Here is a 16124-nt window from a genome sequence, read left to right as displayed (position 1 = left end):
CCAGTAATTTGGCCACCAGATGTGAACAGCTGACTCATTTGAAAAGACTCTGACGCTGGGAAAGATTGAGAGCAGAAGGAGAAGGGGATGGCAGAGGATGAGATGGTTGGATGGCATCACCGACTCAATGGAGATGAGTTTGAGTAAACTCCGGGAGTTGGTGATGGACAGGGAGGCCTGGTGTGCTGCAGTCCATGGGGTCACAAAGAGTTGGACATGACTGAGCAACTGAACTGAACTGACTGAAAGACACTAAATGAAATTTTTCATCAAATCTAAGACAACATCCATTGTGGTATGCATAGTTATTTTATGATCATTAAGAAGAAAGTTTCTGCCAATAGACTATGACAACTCTTTATTTTTTATGCTTTAGAATATCTTCCACTATACACCAAGTGCATTGCTTAAAAGAAAAATGAAGTGAAAATAAGTGAAAGTGTTAGTCATTAAGTCATGTCTGACTCTTTGCAAGAGAAGGAAGGAGAAGGAAAAGGCAACCCACTCCAGTGTTCTTGCCTGGAGAATCCCAGGGATGGCGGAGCCTAGTGGGCTGCCGTCCATGGGGTCGCACAGAGTCGGACACGACTGAAGTGACTTAGCAGCTTAGCAGTAGCAGACTCTTTGCAACCCCATTGACTGTAGCCCACCAGACTCCTCTGTCCCTGGGGTTTCTCCAGGCAAGAATACTGGAGTGGTTTACCATACTATCCTCCAGGGAATCTTCTTGATCCATGGAGCGAACCCAGGTCTCCTACACTGCAGGCAGATTCTTCACCATCTGATCCACTAGGAGAATAGTCCACAATTTTCTTTAGAATTGTCTTCTGATTTGTTGGCATATTTTAGAGTACTGCTTTCTTGATCTTCCCAGAAAGTGTCCGTAGAATATGTTCAATTGAAAAAAAGAAAGATATTCAAAGCAGGAACTAAATTCAGTTCTTACACACCAGTAATGCAAATAACTCAACTAGAGTGATACTAGGAGGAATATCATGCCCCTGACTGATTAGGCTCTGAGAGTAGCCACTGTTTCAAAACTGCAGCCTGGCTGATACCCACTGGAATCTGATCAAAGTGGAGCTTAGTGTACTAATAGATGCATATATACATCCTTTGTTGAAGGCTTCTCTTGATTCTAAGAAGTGTTACAAATTGAAATAACCTTGAAAAGTATGTCTAAGAATTGATGAGAATAGATTTAGATATTATGGGGCCCAACTAAGGCACTGCACCAGGTAAGTTCATAGGCTTAAATACTTAATTCATTTAATTTTTACATTTTATTATTTTAAGTATCTAGGCTCAAACTGTTAAAAAAAATGAACCCAAGAAAAGAAAGATGGAATTTCATAGAAAAACTCAGAAATCAATGCTTTTAGAAATCAGAAAAACCGAAGAATGGATATAAATACAAAAGATAATCCCTCGGGAAAAATAAATATAAATATTTATATATTATATAAACTACTTAAGGAAAAAGGGTGGCATGAAGGCAGAAAATAAAAAATAATAAGGGAGCAATAGCAATAGATAAAGGAGAAATGAAAAGAAATTCAGTTTCCCTCAATAGTAAAGTAGGAATAATTAATTCATGCTAATCCATGGGACTTCAGTGGATTAGAGTTAATATATTTAAAGCTGCTGATCCTGTGCCTGGCACACAGGAGGCATTCCGATCATGGCAAATACTACTGCTGCTGGAGATGTAAATTCTGATGCCAGTAGCACTGTTCTGCTGCTACTGTTGCTGGTACTACTACTGCTAGTATTTATTACTACTGTTGACTGTCCTAGTGTTATCGCCCAGCTAAACAATGGTGATAATAATAATTTGTCCAGGATGTTCTTGGAACATTTGAGGTGGATACCTGACCCAGCTGGAGACGTCAGGAAAGGTTTCTAGAGAGAAGAGGACCAAATTGAGTTTTGAAGTGCAGCTAAGAAATGGAGGGAATGAAACAAGAAAAGCAAATGCATAAAGTCACATTAGAATAAGAAATCTTGGTGGATTCATAAATTTTTCAATACTGTTGATTTATAAAATATGCATGTGGTCTTAAAAGTAGGATGATAAGAAATGAAGTGAATGCATGAATTGAGATGCATATATATTAAAATATTAAGACTCGTTTTGGCAAAATTATCTTATTATGGGTTTTTATTTTTTGGCTTATCTATGTGATATTCTATACAGAATTTGAAAACGATTTGCCCTGGCTGCTTTAAATTTCTTTTGCCCTAGAATTTGCATACATTATAGGATAAATAAAAGAGACCATGGTGAATTTATGTTAAACTCTTCAGGCAGAACAAACCAAGGTTTGCTGATCTATTAAAAAAAAAAAAGAAACACATTAGCATCAAATTTTGTTAAAAAAAGAGATTCAAACTGGTCATAGTCCCAAAACATACCCCATCACAGCCCCCAAACACACACTTGTCAGAAATTTTCACAATGCACAGACTCTTTTAGAAATAGATGAAATTATTTTTGAGTACAGCTGTGTGTTTTTAAGTAATCTGGCTGTTTCAAATAGAAAAATTTCCAGCAATCAAGTTGTGAGTTATAGTAATTTGTTATCATAGTTACTAACTTCGGCAGTTTTAGATTAAAATTCTCTTTCTACATCTTGTTTTCTATATCTATAATATGTATGTATCTCTATATATCTAAAATATCTTTATTTTAGGAAAGTTACTTTAGATTTCCAGGATTCAGTTTCTATATCAATAAAATAGTGCACCATACATATTGTATATGTTTGAGGCAATAATGAGTTAATAATATTTAACTTATATTGTTAATATAAGCAAAACAGTCAGCACAGTGCTAGATAAATATTATTAGGATTCTTACAATTCCATCTCTTATCCTAAATAATGTTGCATTTCCATTAAGTCTTAAACATTACAAAATTTCACAAGCTCTGGATTTTCCTTCAGTGCAACTACACCTCTTGTACCCCTGGACACCTTCCAGCTTTGGGCTGTAAGTGGCCCTTCAATAAGCCAGATGAGGTTTAATTTAACCTGCCTGCTCAGAGCTCCCTTCTATCCAACTATATTCTGCAGTGAAACCGAGGGATGCGTGCTTCCGCTGATCAGCTTGGCTTAATACTCGCATAATATTGTAGCAAGAAAATGCCAGTGCACCTGCTGCTTATTTACGTGGAGGTTTTGTCTGTGGTGTTTATATGTGTAAGATAAACAGCCAAGCCATTAAGGCTTAGGAAATAGAGCAATTCTTGCCCATAACGTTTCCATTTATGAGTTTAACTGTCTTTTCTTCTGAACAACTGTGATCAGGTCTGCGTGGGAATGAGGCGCACCAGTGGTAATTTACACATATGTTAAAACAGCTGGGGCTGCTCTGGCTCAGATGTGTCCTCTGTGAACCTCTTCTTGCCCACTCCTGGCAGCCGCTCCTGTTTATGGACTTTACATTACCACATTCTCATCACCATCATTCAGCCTGTCATCTCAGAGCACTGCGACAAACTTAAGAAGTGAGACGGAATGGAAGGAATACTCAGAGGGGATAAATGAGCTGAGTTAAGAACTTGGAGAAGTGACTCAAGCTGCCAGGTAGTACTTGAGTCTTGAAGTGACCTTGCTGATGAATGTCTTGAAGGAATGTGTGTGTCTGGTGACTTTTCTGAGATGTTGTAGAATTCAATGCTTAAGAGAAATGGATTTGGAGTTAGACTTGCTTCTTCCATCTAGGTTCCACATGACATTGACCAAATAGCATCACCTCTGATCTTCAGTTTCTTCCTACCTAAAAGAGGGGTCATAATACACACTCCATAGTGTTGTCTGAGGATTTGATGTGATGTAAGAAAACTGCTCAATTCTTGCCACAAAGCAAGCACTTGATAAATAATGTATCAATAATAGTGATAATGTGATGTTAATAATGATAAAGTAATAAGTTTGAATAACTTTCAACCCTTAATATTGGAAGGACAGATGCTAAAACTGAAGCTCCAATACTTTGGCCACCTGATGCAAAGAGCCAAATCATTGGAAGAGACTCTGATGCTGGGAAAGACTGAAGGCAAGAGAAGAAGGGGGTGACAGGATGAGATGGTCAGATGGCATCACTGACTCAATGGGCATATGAGTTTGAGCAACCCTGGGAGACAGTGAAAGACAGGGAAGCCTGGTGTGCTGCAGTCCACGGGGTTGCGAGGAGTTGGACATGACTGAGTGACTAAACAAGTTTGACTATTAGGAAAAGGAGATATATTCTATATGAAGCACTCTAAATGAATGCTACTAACCCACTGACAGATATGCAGACCCAGTTTCAAAAACACTGCAGGTTAAACTTGGTTTATTGGATTATCTGTACTTCCTTCTTATTGGTGTCCCACGCAATCTAGGATACTGTTCTAGGCCTCTCTTCTCTCTTTTTAGTCTAATTTCCTACTGTTCCCTCATATACACTCATTCAGTTCAGTTCAGTTCAGTCGCTCAGTCGTGTCCGATTCTTTGCGACCCCATGAATCACAGCACGCCAGGCCTCCCTGTCCATCACCAACTCCCAGAGTACACTCAAACTCATGTCCGTCGAGTTGGTGATGCCATCCAGCCATCTCATTCTCTGTCATCCCCTTCTCCTCCTGACCCCAATCCTTCCCCACATCAGACTCTTTTCCAGTGAGTCAACTCGTTGCATGAGGTGGCCAAAGTATTGGAGTTTCAGCTTTAGCATCAGTCCTTCTAATGAACACCCAGGATTGATCTCCTTTAGAATGGACTGGTTGGATCTCCTTGCAGTCCAAGGGACTCTCAAGAGTCTTCTCCAGCACCACAGTTCAAAAGCATCAATTCTTCGGCGATCAGCCTTCTTCACAGTCCAACTCTCACATCCATACATGACCACTGGAAATAGTCCTGAAATAACTACTGTCTTTTTTGCTCACTTCACTATCTCTAGCATCTAGACACATTTCTTGCACATATCAGGGGATCACAATCATTGACTGACTTTCCCATATATTCTAGACTCGTTCTCTGTGCCCAGGTACTTCAAGTACCCTGTTTTAGCCTACTTTTTAAAAATCAAAACACTTACATCTCTACGTCTATTGCCTGTTGACCCCTAGCTCCAAGCCACTTCCTTATCGTCTCTTCTGAGAAGCTGGGATTAAAACTCCTAAAACTCAATTTCCCAGACTCTATTACCAGCCAATTTCTGGGTGTATTCTGGCAGGGGAGTAGGAGGAGACAGGTTGGAGGAGGAACTTTTTTCTGGCTTCTAGGTTGGGTCTGGCTCTCCATTAGTGGCAGAGAGCTATGGCTCCAGCTTCCAACCAGTGTGGAAACTTCCAGACCAAAACTTACTCCACTTGCAGCAGGAGAAGGTACCAGACAGCTCCACCCCAGTCCCTCCAGCACCCAGCCATGGCCCTCAGGATGGTCTGAGAAAACAACCAGGCCCCCTCAGTGGTCTAGTGACCCCCGTCCTCTAAGAGATCTGAGCACCAGCTGTTGGGAGCCCCTTCTTCCAGACTCTTTTTTTTTTTTTTTAATCAGCCTCAGGAAAGGTAGCTGTTTCATAAGGAAACCCTGTTGAATTTTGGGTTTCAGCAGCACACTGTGAAAGACCCCATGTTCTTCTTTAGCCTCTCAGCACCTGAGTAACCACTGCCAGTATTAAACCTCCTCTGTCTGAAACACTCGTCATGGTTTCTGTTTTCCTGACTGGACCCTGATGGATAGAATATCTTTGAGTTCTCTAACACCAACTCCTTCTCTGGCCCCACAAGGATTCTTTCCACCTTAAACCCCTGAACTTTATCTTATTTGCTTTGTACAAAAGCCCTTTCTCAGTCTTTGAAAATGTGTCCTGATAATGAATTCCCAAATCCCCAAATACTGTACTACTCTACTACCAGTGTATTAAACTTCTTTGTTTTCTGTTCAGTTCCTTCTCTGCATTCACTATAAGCAATTTCTGAAGAGGGCTGTTCAGTTCAGTTCAGTTCAGTCGCTCAGTCGTGTCCGACTCTCCGCGACCCCATGAATCACAGCACGCCAGGCCTCCCTGTCCATCACCAACTCCCGGAGTACACTCAAACTCATGTCCACAGAGTCGGTGATGCCATCCAGCCACCTCATTCTCCGTCGTCCCCTTCTCCTCCCGCCCCCAACCTTTCCCAGCATCAGAGTCTTTTCCAGTGAGTCAACTCGTCGCATGAGGTGGCCAAAGTATTGCAGTTTCAGCTTTAGCATCAGTCCCTCCAATGAACATCCAGGATTGATCTCCTTTAGAATGGACTGGTTGGATCTCCTTGCAGTATAAGGGACTCTCAAGAGTCTTCTCCAACACCACAGTTCAAAAGCATCGATTCTTCGGCGATCAGCCTTCTTCACAGTCCAACTCTCACATCCATACATGACCACGGGAAAAACCATTGCCTTGACTAGACGGACCTTGGTTGGCAAAGTAATGTCTCTGCTTTTTAATATACTATCAAGGTTGGTCATAACTTTCCTTCCAAGGAGCAAGCGTCTTTTAATTTCATGGCTGCAGTCAGCATCTGCAGTGATTTTGGAGCCCAAAAAAACAAAGTCTGACACTGTTTCCACTGTTTTTCCATCTATTTCCCATGAAGTGATGGGACCAGATGCCATGATCTTTGTTTTCTGAATGTTGAGCTTCAAACCAACCTTTTCACTCTCCTCTTTCACTTTCATCAAGAGGCTTTTGAGTTCCTCTTCACTTTCTGCCATAAGGGTAGTGTCATCTGCATATCTGAGGTTATTGATATTTCTCCCAGCAATCTTGATTCCAGCTTGTGCTTCTTCCAGCCCAGCGTTCCTCATGATGTACTCTGCATATAAGTTAAATAAGCAAGGTGACAATATACAACCTTGACGTACACCTTTTCCTATTTGGAACCAGTCTGTTGTTCCATGTCCAGTTCTAACTGTTGCTTCCTGACCTGCATACAGGTTTCTCAAGAGGCAGGTCAGGTGGTCTGGGATTCCCATCTCTTTCAGAATGTTCCACAGTTTATTGTGATCCACACAGTCAAAGGCTTTGGCATAGTCAATGAAGCAGAAATAGATGTTTTTCTGAAACTCTCTTGCTTTCTCCATGATCCAGCGGATGTTGGCAATTTGATCTCTGGTGCCTCTGCCTTTTCTAAAACCTGCTTGAACATCTGGGAGTTCACGGTTCACATATTGCTGAAGCCTGGCTTGGAGAATTTTGAGCATGACTTTGCTAGCGTGTGAGATGAGGGCAATTGTGCGGTAGTTTGAGCATTCTTTGGCATTGCCTTTCTTTGGGATTGGAATGAAGACTGACCTCTTCCAGTCCTGTGGCCACTGCTGAGTTTTCCAAATCTGCTGGCATATTGAGTGCAGCACTTTCACAGCATCATCTTTCAAGACTTGAAATAGCTCAACTGGAATTCCATCACCTCCACTAGCTTTGTTAGTAGTGATGCTTTCTAAGGCCCACCTGACTTCACATTCCAAGATGTCTGGCTCTAGGTCAGTGATCACGTTATCGTGACTATCTTGGTCGGGAAGATCTTTTTTGTACAGTTCTTCTGTGTATTCTTGCCACCTCTTCTTAATATCTTCTGCTTCTGTTAGATCCATACCATTTCTGTCCTTTATCGAGCCCATCTTTGCATGAAATTTTCCCTTGGAATCTCTAATTTTCTTGAAGAGGTCTCTTGTGGCTGTTGGCTCTTCAGAAAGCAAAGTTTTCCCCTCTTTTCTCTCCAGTGTCATGTTGAAATATTCAACAAGATGTGTTTACTTATGGCTGAAGTTGCTGAGAACATCAGTCTCTTAATGCGTGTGGTTCAGAAATGTCTCTCAAGAAAGTGGTAGATACCACTGAGATTTGTATTTATTTGCTAAGTCTGCCATAGCAAAGTACCACACAGTGTTTGGCTTCAACAACAAAAATCATCTCATGGTTTTGGAGGCTAGAAGTCTGAAATCAAGGTGTCAACAGTTTGGTTCCCTCTGTGGGCTGTAAGGAAGAGTCTGTTCCGTGTCTCTTCTGGTGGTTTGCTTGCAGTCTTTGATGTTTCTTGACATGTAGAAGCATCTCCCATATCTCCGCCTCTCTCCTCTGGCATTCTTCTTGTGTGCACAAGTGTGGCCAGTTTCTCCTTTGTACAAAGACACCAATTGTTTTGATTTAGGGGCTCACTCTACTCCAGAATAATCTCATCTTAACTAATTATATTTGAAATGATAATATTTCCAAACAAGGTCAGATTAGGGTTAGGACTTCAACAGATGAATTTTAGGGGAACACTCAGTTCAGTTCAGTTCAGTCGCTCAGTCGTGTCCGACTCTTTGCGACCCCATGAATCACAGCACGCCAGGCCTCCCTGTCCATCACCAACTCCCGGAGTTCACTCAAACTCATGTCCACAGAGTCAGTGATGCCATCCAGCCATCTCATTCTCTGTCATCCCCTTCTCCTCCCGCTCCCAATCCTTCCCAGCATCAGAGTCTTTTGCAGTGAGTCAACTCATCGCTTCAGGTGGCCAAAGTATTGGAGTTTCAGCTTTAGCATCAGTCCTTCAAATGAACAGCCAGGATTGATCTCCTTTAGAATGGACTGGTTGGATCTCCTCTGCTGCTGCTGCTGCTGCTAAGTCACTTCAGTCGTGTCCGACTCTGTGTGACCCCATAGTCGGAAGCCCACCAGCCTCCCCCTTCCCTGGGATTCTCTAGGCAAGAACACCGGAGTGGGTTGCCATTTCTTTCTCCAATGTGTGAAAGTGAAAAGTGAAAGTGAAGTCGCTCAGTCGTGTCCGACCCTTAGTGACCCCATGGACTGCAGCCTACCAGGCTCCTCCATCCATGGGATTTTCTAGGCAAGAGTACTGAAGTGGCTTGCCATTGCCTTCTCCTCTACTCAACTATAAAATGTTGCTTCTGAAAAGTTGAAACCATGACTGTTAAATTCACACAAGTCTTCACACTAATACTCCTTGAATTGTGTCTCCCCACCTCCCCCCCACCCCAGGAAGCTAGGATTTAAATTACTGTAACATCATTTCTCATTCACGTCTCTCCCCAGGGCATCTCTTCATGGAAGAATATTTGTTGAGTTGAAAGCAGCTCGGTAGCACTTGCTGGGACTATAATATATGTTGTTTATTGTCAAGTGCTACTTTGTCTCTCCTTCTGGTTTATAAACTGTTTGGAAGTAAGAATCCTATCTTTCTTTCCCACTGGTACCTAGAAAAATATATGGTCTTAAGCTACCGCATGACTGATCACCAGAATTCATGTGATTGAGTGTTCCTTCCTCTCCTCATAACACTCAAGATTACCGTGACTGAAAAATGTAACTTTTTTCCTCATCTGTTTTTCAATTTATGTTAGACTATTGGGGTGGGGATAAAAAAGTACTGGTTTTAGGGTTATATCCTCCTATAATAGTCTCTCATACCACTTATGCATTTTTCTTATCTTTGCTTTCCCTAGCTCTAAGCATAGATATCTGTACTATATATTAATCAGTTCTGGTTGCACACATCAGAAAATCCACATAACACTGTAGAAATTAGTGTTATTTTTTATTGTGCATACTAAGATCAGCTGTAGGCTGAGCTGGGCTGATAGGGAAGAGGTGAGCGCTTTCTTTTTGTTCTACAAGCATTTGTATATATTTTCATTCTTGAGCTATAGCCCTTACAGATATAATCCAAAAATCAGGAGAAAAGGAATGGGGTAAGGGCAGAAGGGCTTAATTTCCACATAAGTCAGTTCAGTTCAGCCGCTCAGTCATGTCCGACTCTTTGCGACCCCATGAATCACAGCACGCCAGGCCTCCCTGTCCATCACCAACTCCCGGAGTTCACTCCAACTCATGTCCATCGAGTCGGTGGTGCCATCCATCCATTTACATTTAAGAAAAGTGTAGCAAAAAAGTCCAGTTTCTTTTTGCTAGTATGGATTGGGCTAGGGGTCAGAGAAAAATGAGAAGAAGGCTAATATAAATGTAAATAATTATACCTTTATATTTCTTGGTTCCATCTTTTATTTCACTAACATGCTTACTTTTTAAAACTAGATATTGTATTATTTTCTTCTTTATCTTGCCTCATATTCAGTCATCTGTACTGCTTCTGTCCCCAGATACGATCACTATTGCCTCTTCCTTTTTACTCCCATGGTTTTGGATCAATCCATCCACCATCTTTTGTATGGAAACTGTGATACTTGTCTTTTAACTGGTCTTCTTGTCACCACTGTCTCCCTACACCAATCCATCCCTCACACTGTTGCCAGCATTAACTTAAAAATATTGTTTGGTTTTTCCAGTCTGTTTATGTGGTCCAAGAGGCCTCCCACAGTCTAAAGATCAACTCTATCATTTCATTTCTTTACCCTTCCTTTCATGTGACGGTTGCTTCAGTCATCCCTAATGTCTTTTAGTTTCCTTAAATTATTTTGCTTCCCGCCCCCTATCAGCTAGTATTCTCTCTACCTGCAGCATCCCAATTCTAACCCTAACCCCTTTGTGTTAGCAGGTAGAGAAATTTTACTTGGATGCCCAGATTCACTTGAAATTTCCCTCTTCTTTGAAGCTTTTAATAATTTGCCTGGACAGAATTAGTCACAAATTTCCCCGTGTTCTTATCCTATGTTATATTCCAGTAATCTCTTTAGAATTCTGTGTACTCCTCACTGTCTTAAGAGCTTCTCAAGAATAGGGACTTTGCCTCACACCTATTGTATATTGTTTTTTCTCTCCAGTATGCAGTACAGTGTCTGATACATAGAGCTCTCTCTGAATGATTACTGAATAGCTATGAAACTGTAATGAATGCTATTGATATACAAATCAAAGACTCTAGTGCATAAGGTGGGGGATGGTACTAATGTGCACATAAAACATGAGTAGTTATATAACACTAATTGTGCCAATTTTGGAGTGCCAAAATTCCAGGTTTGAGGCTGGAGAGTTCACATACTTATATTTATGAAAGCTTCAAAGTATTCTGTGATATTTTTATCTCCATTTTCTGCGTGACTTGCCTTAGATCCCACAGCTAGCAAATAGAATTATGGCTTTCCTCTACAGCTGTCTGAATTAAAGCTCACACTGTTAATGAATATATTCTGATGCCTCACTTATTAAACCCTGAACAGGTGTGGAAATGAGCAGAAGCCTCTGTGTGAGAGGCGCAGATGGAGGACTCCTCAAGTACCTATGATCTGGGGCCATGTGGAAGGGGAGTCATATGCTCATCCTTCTCTAAGATGTGTGTTTTTCTATCTAAGTTAAATATTAATATTTAGCATTTTGAGCAGTAGTTCTTTGAAAGACTGAGCCAGTTCATATGTGTGTGCTCATTTCTGGTCTCTGATTTCTGACTAAATCTACTGGAGAAGGAGCTGCTTCTCATTTGGGAGCAAGCACCATATTTATGTACTCAACAATTGGCAACATCAATGTAAAAATATTTATATTATGAAATAAAATGAACCATCATCTACTTGCAAAAGAGTATAATGGGTAGGATGTAATGGAAAGATAGGATTTTAGATGCAAATAATTCTTGGCTTACTTTCAATTTTCTAATCTATAAGTGAACTTCACAGTGATAATTATATCACAATATTGAGGTACTAGATAAAAACCTTAATATCTTAGATATATTGATTGTTCAGTAAAAGTTATTTGATTACATTATTTCTTATCCTCCTTTTCTTTCAAAAGCTTTAGAGGATCCCCTCAGTTAACTAAAGAGTTAACATGCATGTATAATGATCAAAACTTGCCGTGGATAATCCTATCCTAGCTATCAAACACATATCCTCCTATCAAATCAAATCCAAATCCTATCAAACCCACAACCTCCTCCCCCGCATGCCACATATCTTCTTATTTAAAATCTAAGTCCTTGTATTTCCCAAAACCCACTTTATTAGTGTCACTGTATTCTTTTCTCCTTTTCCCTCTTAGTCAGTCATCTTTCTCCTCCTCTGAACTCCTATAGCATTTGAACGGAACTTATAGTGGTTGATTATAATTTATGTTTATCTCTCATTATCCAACTTGAGTAATTTTTTTCTGAATTTTCTCTATGGTGGTTTCTTATTAAGTATTTGATTAGTTTAGTGACTGACAGGGCCAGCCGTTAATTTGGCATTTTGTAATTTTCATTGCCTTTTATATTTACTATCCCATTTACTTAATTCTGGGGCATCTGTAAATGCAAGTAAAAGCCCTCTCAATTAGGTTATAGTAAGGTACAGAGAAGTTAAGCAATAGGCCTAAAGTCACACAGCCAACTAGTTACAAACCTTAAATAAAAATATGATTTTTTAATTCTTTTTCCAGTGTACATTTCATTATGTTTTTTGTCCTATCTGGAGACATGCTTCAAACACAGGAAGCTACAAAGCATTAGGTTGATAGAAGTCATCATGAGTTTGGATCAGTATTTAATATACTGATTCTTCCTACCAATGAATACAAATGTATTTGTGGCAAAACATGTCTATCTTTAATAGAATCTAATGATGATCAATCCTGGGTGTTCATTGGAAGGACTGATGCTAAAGCTGAAACTCCAATACTTTGGCCACCTCATGCGACAAGTTGACTCACTGGAAAAGACTCTGATGCTGGGAGGGATTGGGGGCGGGAGAAGACGGGGACGACAGAGAATGAGATGACTGGATGGCATCACTGACTCGATGGACATGAGTTTGAGTGAACTCCCGGAATTGGTGATGGACAGGGAGGCCTGGTGTGCTGTGATTCATGGGGTCGCAAAGAGTCGGACACGACTGAGCGACTGAACTGAACTGAACTGAATGATGATTAGCACTGTAAAATTACTGCCCTACAGAAATTATTACTTTGAAGTGAAAACTGATTATTTTACTATCTGTATTCATTGAATGAAACATATTTAAAATACCAGACCAACCAACAAAGAAGTAATATTTTAAAAATCCAGTAGAATCTAGCTGACATTGATGAGAAATTACAATTTCAAATGCATTACCCTTGTAAGATAAATCAAAGGTAATGGTAATTAAGATAATTGCAAAAGATATTTTGGGTTCTGTGTATGTGCAAGTGTTGAGAGGTGGAATATAAATGTGAGAGTATTTTTGTTCACTTTGGTATCTTGAGCTTGAAATAATTTTTTGACTACAACATTTTTTCTTGCTGAGTTAAAATCTGAAATTTGTTGCTGCAATCTTATCTATGCACACAGACTAATATTTTCAAACAAAATGCTGGTTAAACTTGGTTTGTTGTTATTATTCACCTTATATAAAATATGAAGTTCACCACATGCTTTTTTAATATTTTCTTTTTGTGTTTGTTAGAAAAAGTGTTCTCATTTCTATTCCATACACAATAAACATGTGATTCATTATTGGTTCTGATATTAAGCCATCAAGTATCATTAAATCTCCAAATATGACATGTCATTTGATTGGAGGAGTTTAGGCATGAATGTTTATTAGACATAAACAATCAATGCTCTCTTAGTTAAAAGTGACCTCAAACTATCCCAAGAGGTGGGGGAATCATTTGGATATAATTTGCACATACGTTTATTCTTGCTCATGGCTTTATAATATAATGGTGAAAGGCTTATCCACCTCTGTAAATTAAATGTTAATGATAGCCACTTAAACTCTAATCATTCATTCTGACTATTCTAGAATTGCTTATATGCTTCAATAATACTTTGATAGTCTTACATATCCCAGGGTTCAGCAGCTTTTCAATGAGTATGTTAAAGCTTCATTTTATTTCTTTTGCATATAAAAATTATCTTTCCATAGTAGTTTTCATGGTGAATGATCTTACTACTAGTCTGACTAAGAAGGACAGGAGAGTGCATATGGGAAGAAAGAAAGTAAAGGAAATATTTTACTAGTCATCGATCCGCAATACATGACCAGAGGTTTTTCACAAAACTGGATACTTTTAGGAAAAGTCCCAGGATTCTGTCACTCAGGTCAGACACTTATCACCTGTTCACTCCCAAACTAATCATCATTATAGAGTTCTCATTAACCAGCCTTGGATTGTATGCTCACCCCGTGAACCAAGGGATGAAATCTTCCTTATAAATGGACAGTGTGGAAGGCAGCATGATATTCCAAAAAGCGATGGTCTCTGTCACCAAAAAGCTGATTTGAGGCAGACTGACATAAATGATTTAGTTATATTAGGTATTTGAAACATGACATACTGTTCCTAGTAAATAGTACATGTTTAATTCACAGCATCTATTATAATCCTTTCCTTCATAATGGTAGTAAATAATACAGTATTAACTTTGGCTTCTCCAACTCTTTTGGTCTGATGTTTCTGATGATATATAATGTGCATCAAACTGGCACATTTCTCCAGATGAGGAAAACCAGTGAAATCATCGCTGTTCATCAAAGTTTAAGTGATCAAAATGTAAAGGGCAAGTCCTGTGAGTTGTTTCTGATATCACTTTTGAGGGATAGTGGGAGATACGAAGCTCTGTTTACTCTCTGGTCTGAGGAAATGATCAAACAGACTGTCCTGTCTCAGTGTTGTCTAGGGACATTGCGGTTCTATCCCTTCTATTTTTCGTCCTTAATGGTTTCTCCCTCTCACTCCCTCTTTCATTCTTGCCTAGTCAGAAAAGGGTGCAGAAAGGGAAACCATTGTTTTCTAGTACTTGTTGTTCACTTTGGAAAATGGGTAGCAAATGGTTACTTCACTCTTCTTTATAGCCCCATTGATTCTCCAAAAGGTCCTAAGGACATTGAAGCTCTATAAATGGGAATGGTTCAGTTCAGTTCAGTTCAGTCGCTCAGTCATGTCCGACTCTCTTCAACCCCATGAATCACAGCATGCCAGGCCTCCCTGTCCATCACCAACTCCCGGAGTTCACTCAAACTCATGTCCACAGAGTCGGTGATGCCATCCAGCCATCTCATTCTCTGTCGTCCCCCTCTCCTCCTGCCCCCAACCTTTCCCAGCATCAGAGTCTTTTCCAGTGAGTCAACTCATCGCATGAGGTGGCCAAAGTATTGCAGTTTCCGCTTCAGCATCAGTCCCTCCAATGAAAACCCAGGATTGATCTCCTTTAGAATAGACTGGTTGGATCTCCTTGCAGTACAAGAGACTCTCAAGAGTCTTCTCCAACACCACAGTTCAAAAGCATCAATTCTTCGGTGATCAGCTTTCTTCACAGTCCAACTCTCACATCCATACATGACCACAGGAAAAACCATAGCCTTGACTAGACGGACCTTGGGTGGCAAAGTAATGTCTCTGCTTTTTAATATGCTGTCTAGGCTGGTCATAACTTTCCTTCCAAGGAGTAAGCGTCTTTTGATTTCATGGCTGCAGTCAGCATCTGCAGTGATTTTGGAGCCCAAAAAAATAAAGTCTGACACTGTTTCCACTGTTTTTCAATCTATTTCCCATGAAGTGATGGGACCAGATGCCATGATCTTTGTCTTCTGAATGTTGAGCTTCAAGCCAACCTTTTCACTCTCCTCTTTCACTTATTTCCCTACTAATCTGTCTTTCCTTAACTTGTTCCAGTGCACCTAACTAATAAGTGTGCAATCCAGACTCCAGCTATGGCAGAGTGAAACGCTCCATGCAATGAGCTCTATTATTTTTTCCCATGCAGTTTAATAGACCAGAAACTTTAATACCCCCAAAAAAATGTTTCCAAGACAAATCAAAATGTGGTTCTAATTGTATCATTTGTTTTCTTTTTCCAGCATTGATTTTTCCATTGTAATCACATAGTACAATCTTAGTATCAGTGAGAACAAGGCTTCATTGTTCATTTGTGGAGGCATCCACCTAGACACTTCATAGCAGTAAACGGTTTTGTACTTTCTGGCTGAACCTTCCTAGAGAGTTACAGAAATTAAAGCTTGCTATCATCTGTGAATAATCATAAAAAGAAATATGCCCAAATTGGCTAACCTTTTCAAAGGTTAAAGTCCATCAGAATAAAGTCAATCAGTGAAGTACATAAGCCTAAAATAGTATCTTTGCCAATGCATTAATAATATAATATTAGATGATATCTAATCATTGTTTATGCGTTAACATTTCAACAGTGTCCCAAGAATGAGAGCTATATCTG

The sequence above is a fragment of the Moschus berezovskii genome, chromosome 5 (assembly GCF_049115385.1).
Source record: "Moschus berezovskii isolate FMDL1 chromosome 5, NW_MosBer_1.0, whole genome shotgun sequence".
Taxonomy (NCBI): domain Eukaryota; kingdom Metazoa; phylum Chordata; class Mammalia; order Artiodactyla; family Moschidae; genus Moschus; species Moschus berezovskii.
The sequence above is the reverse complement of the archived record's forward strand: the minus strand, read 5'-3'. Positions refer to the sequence as shown.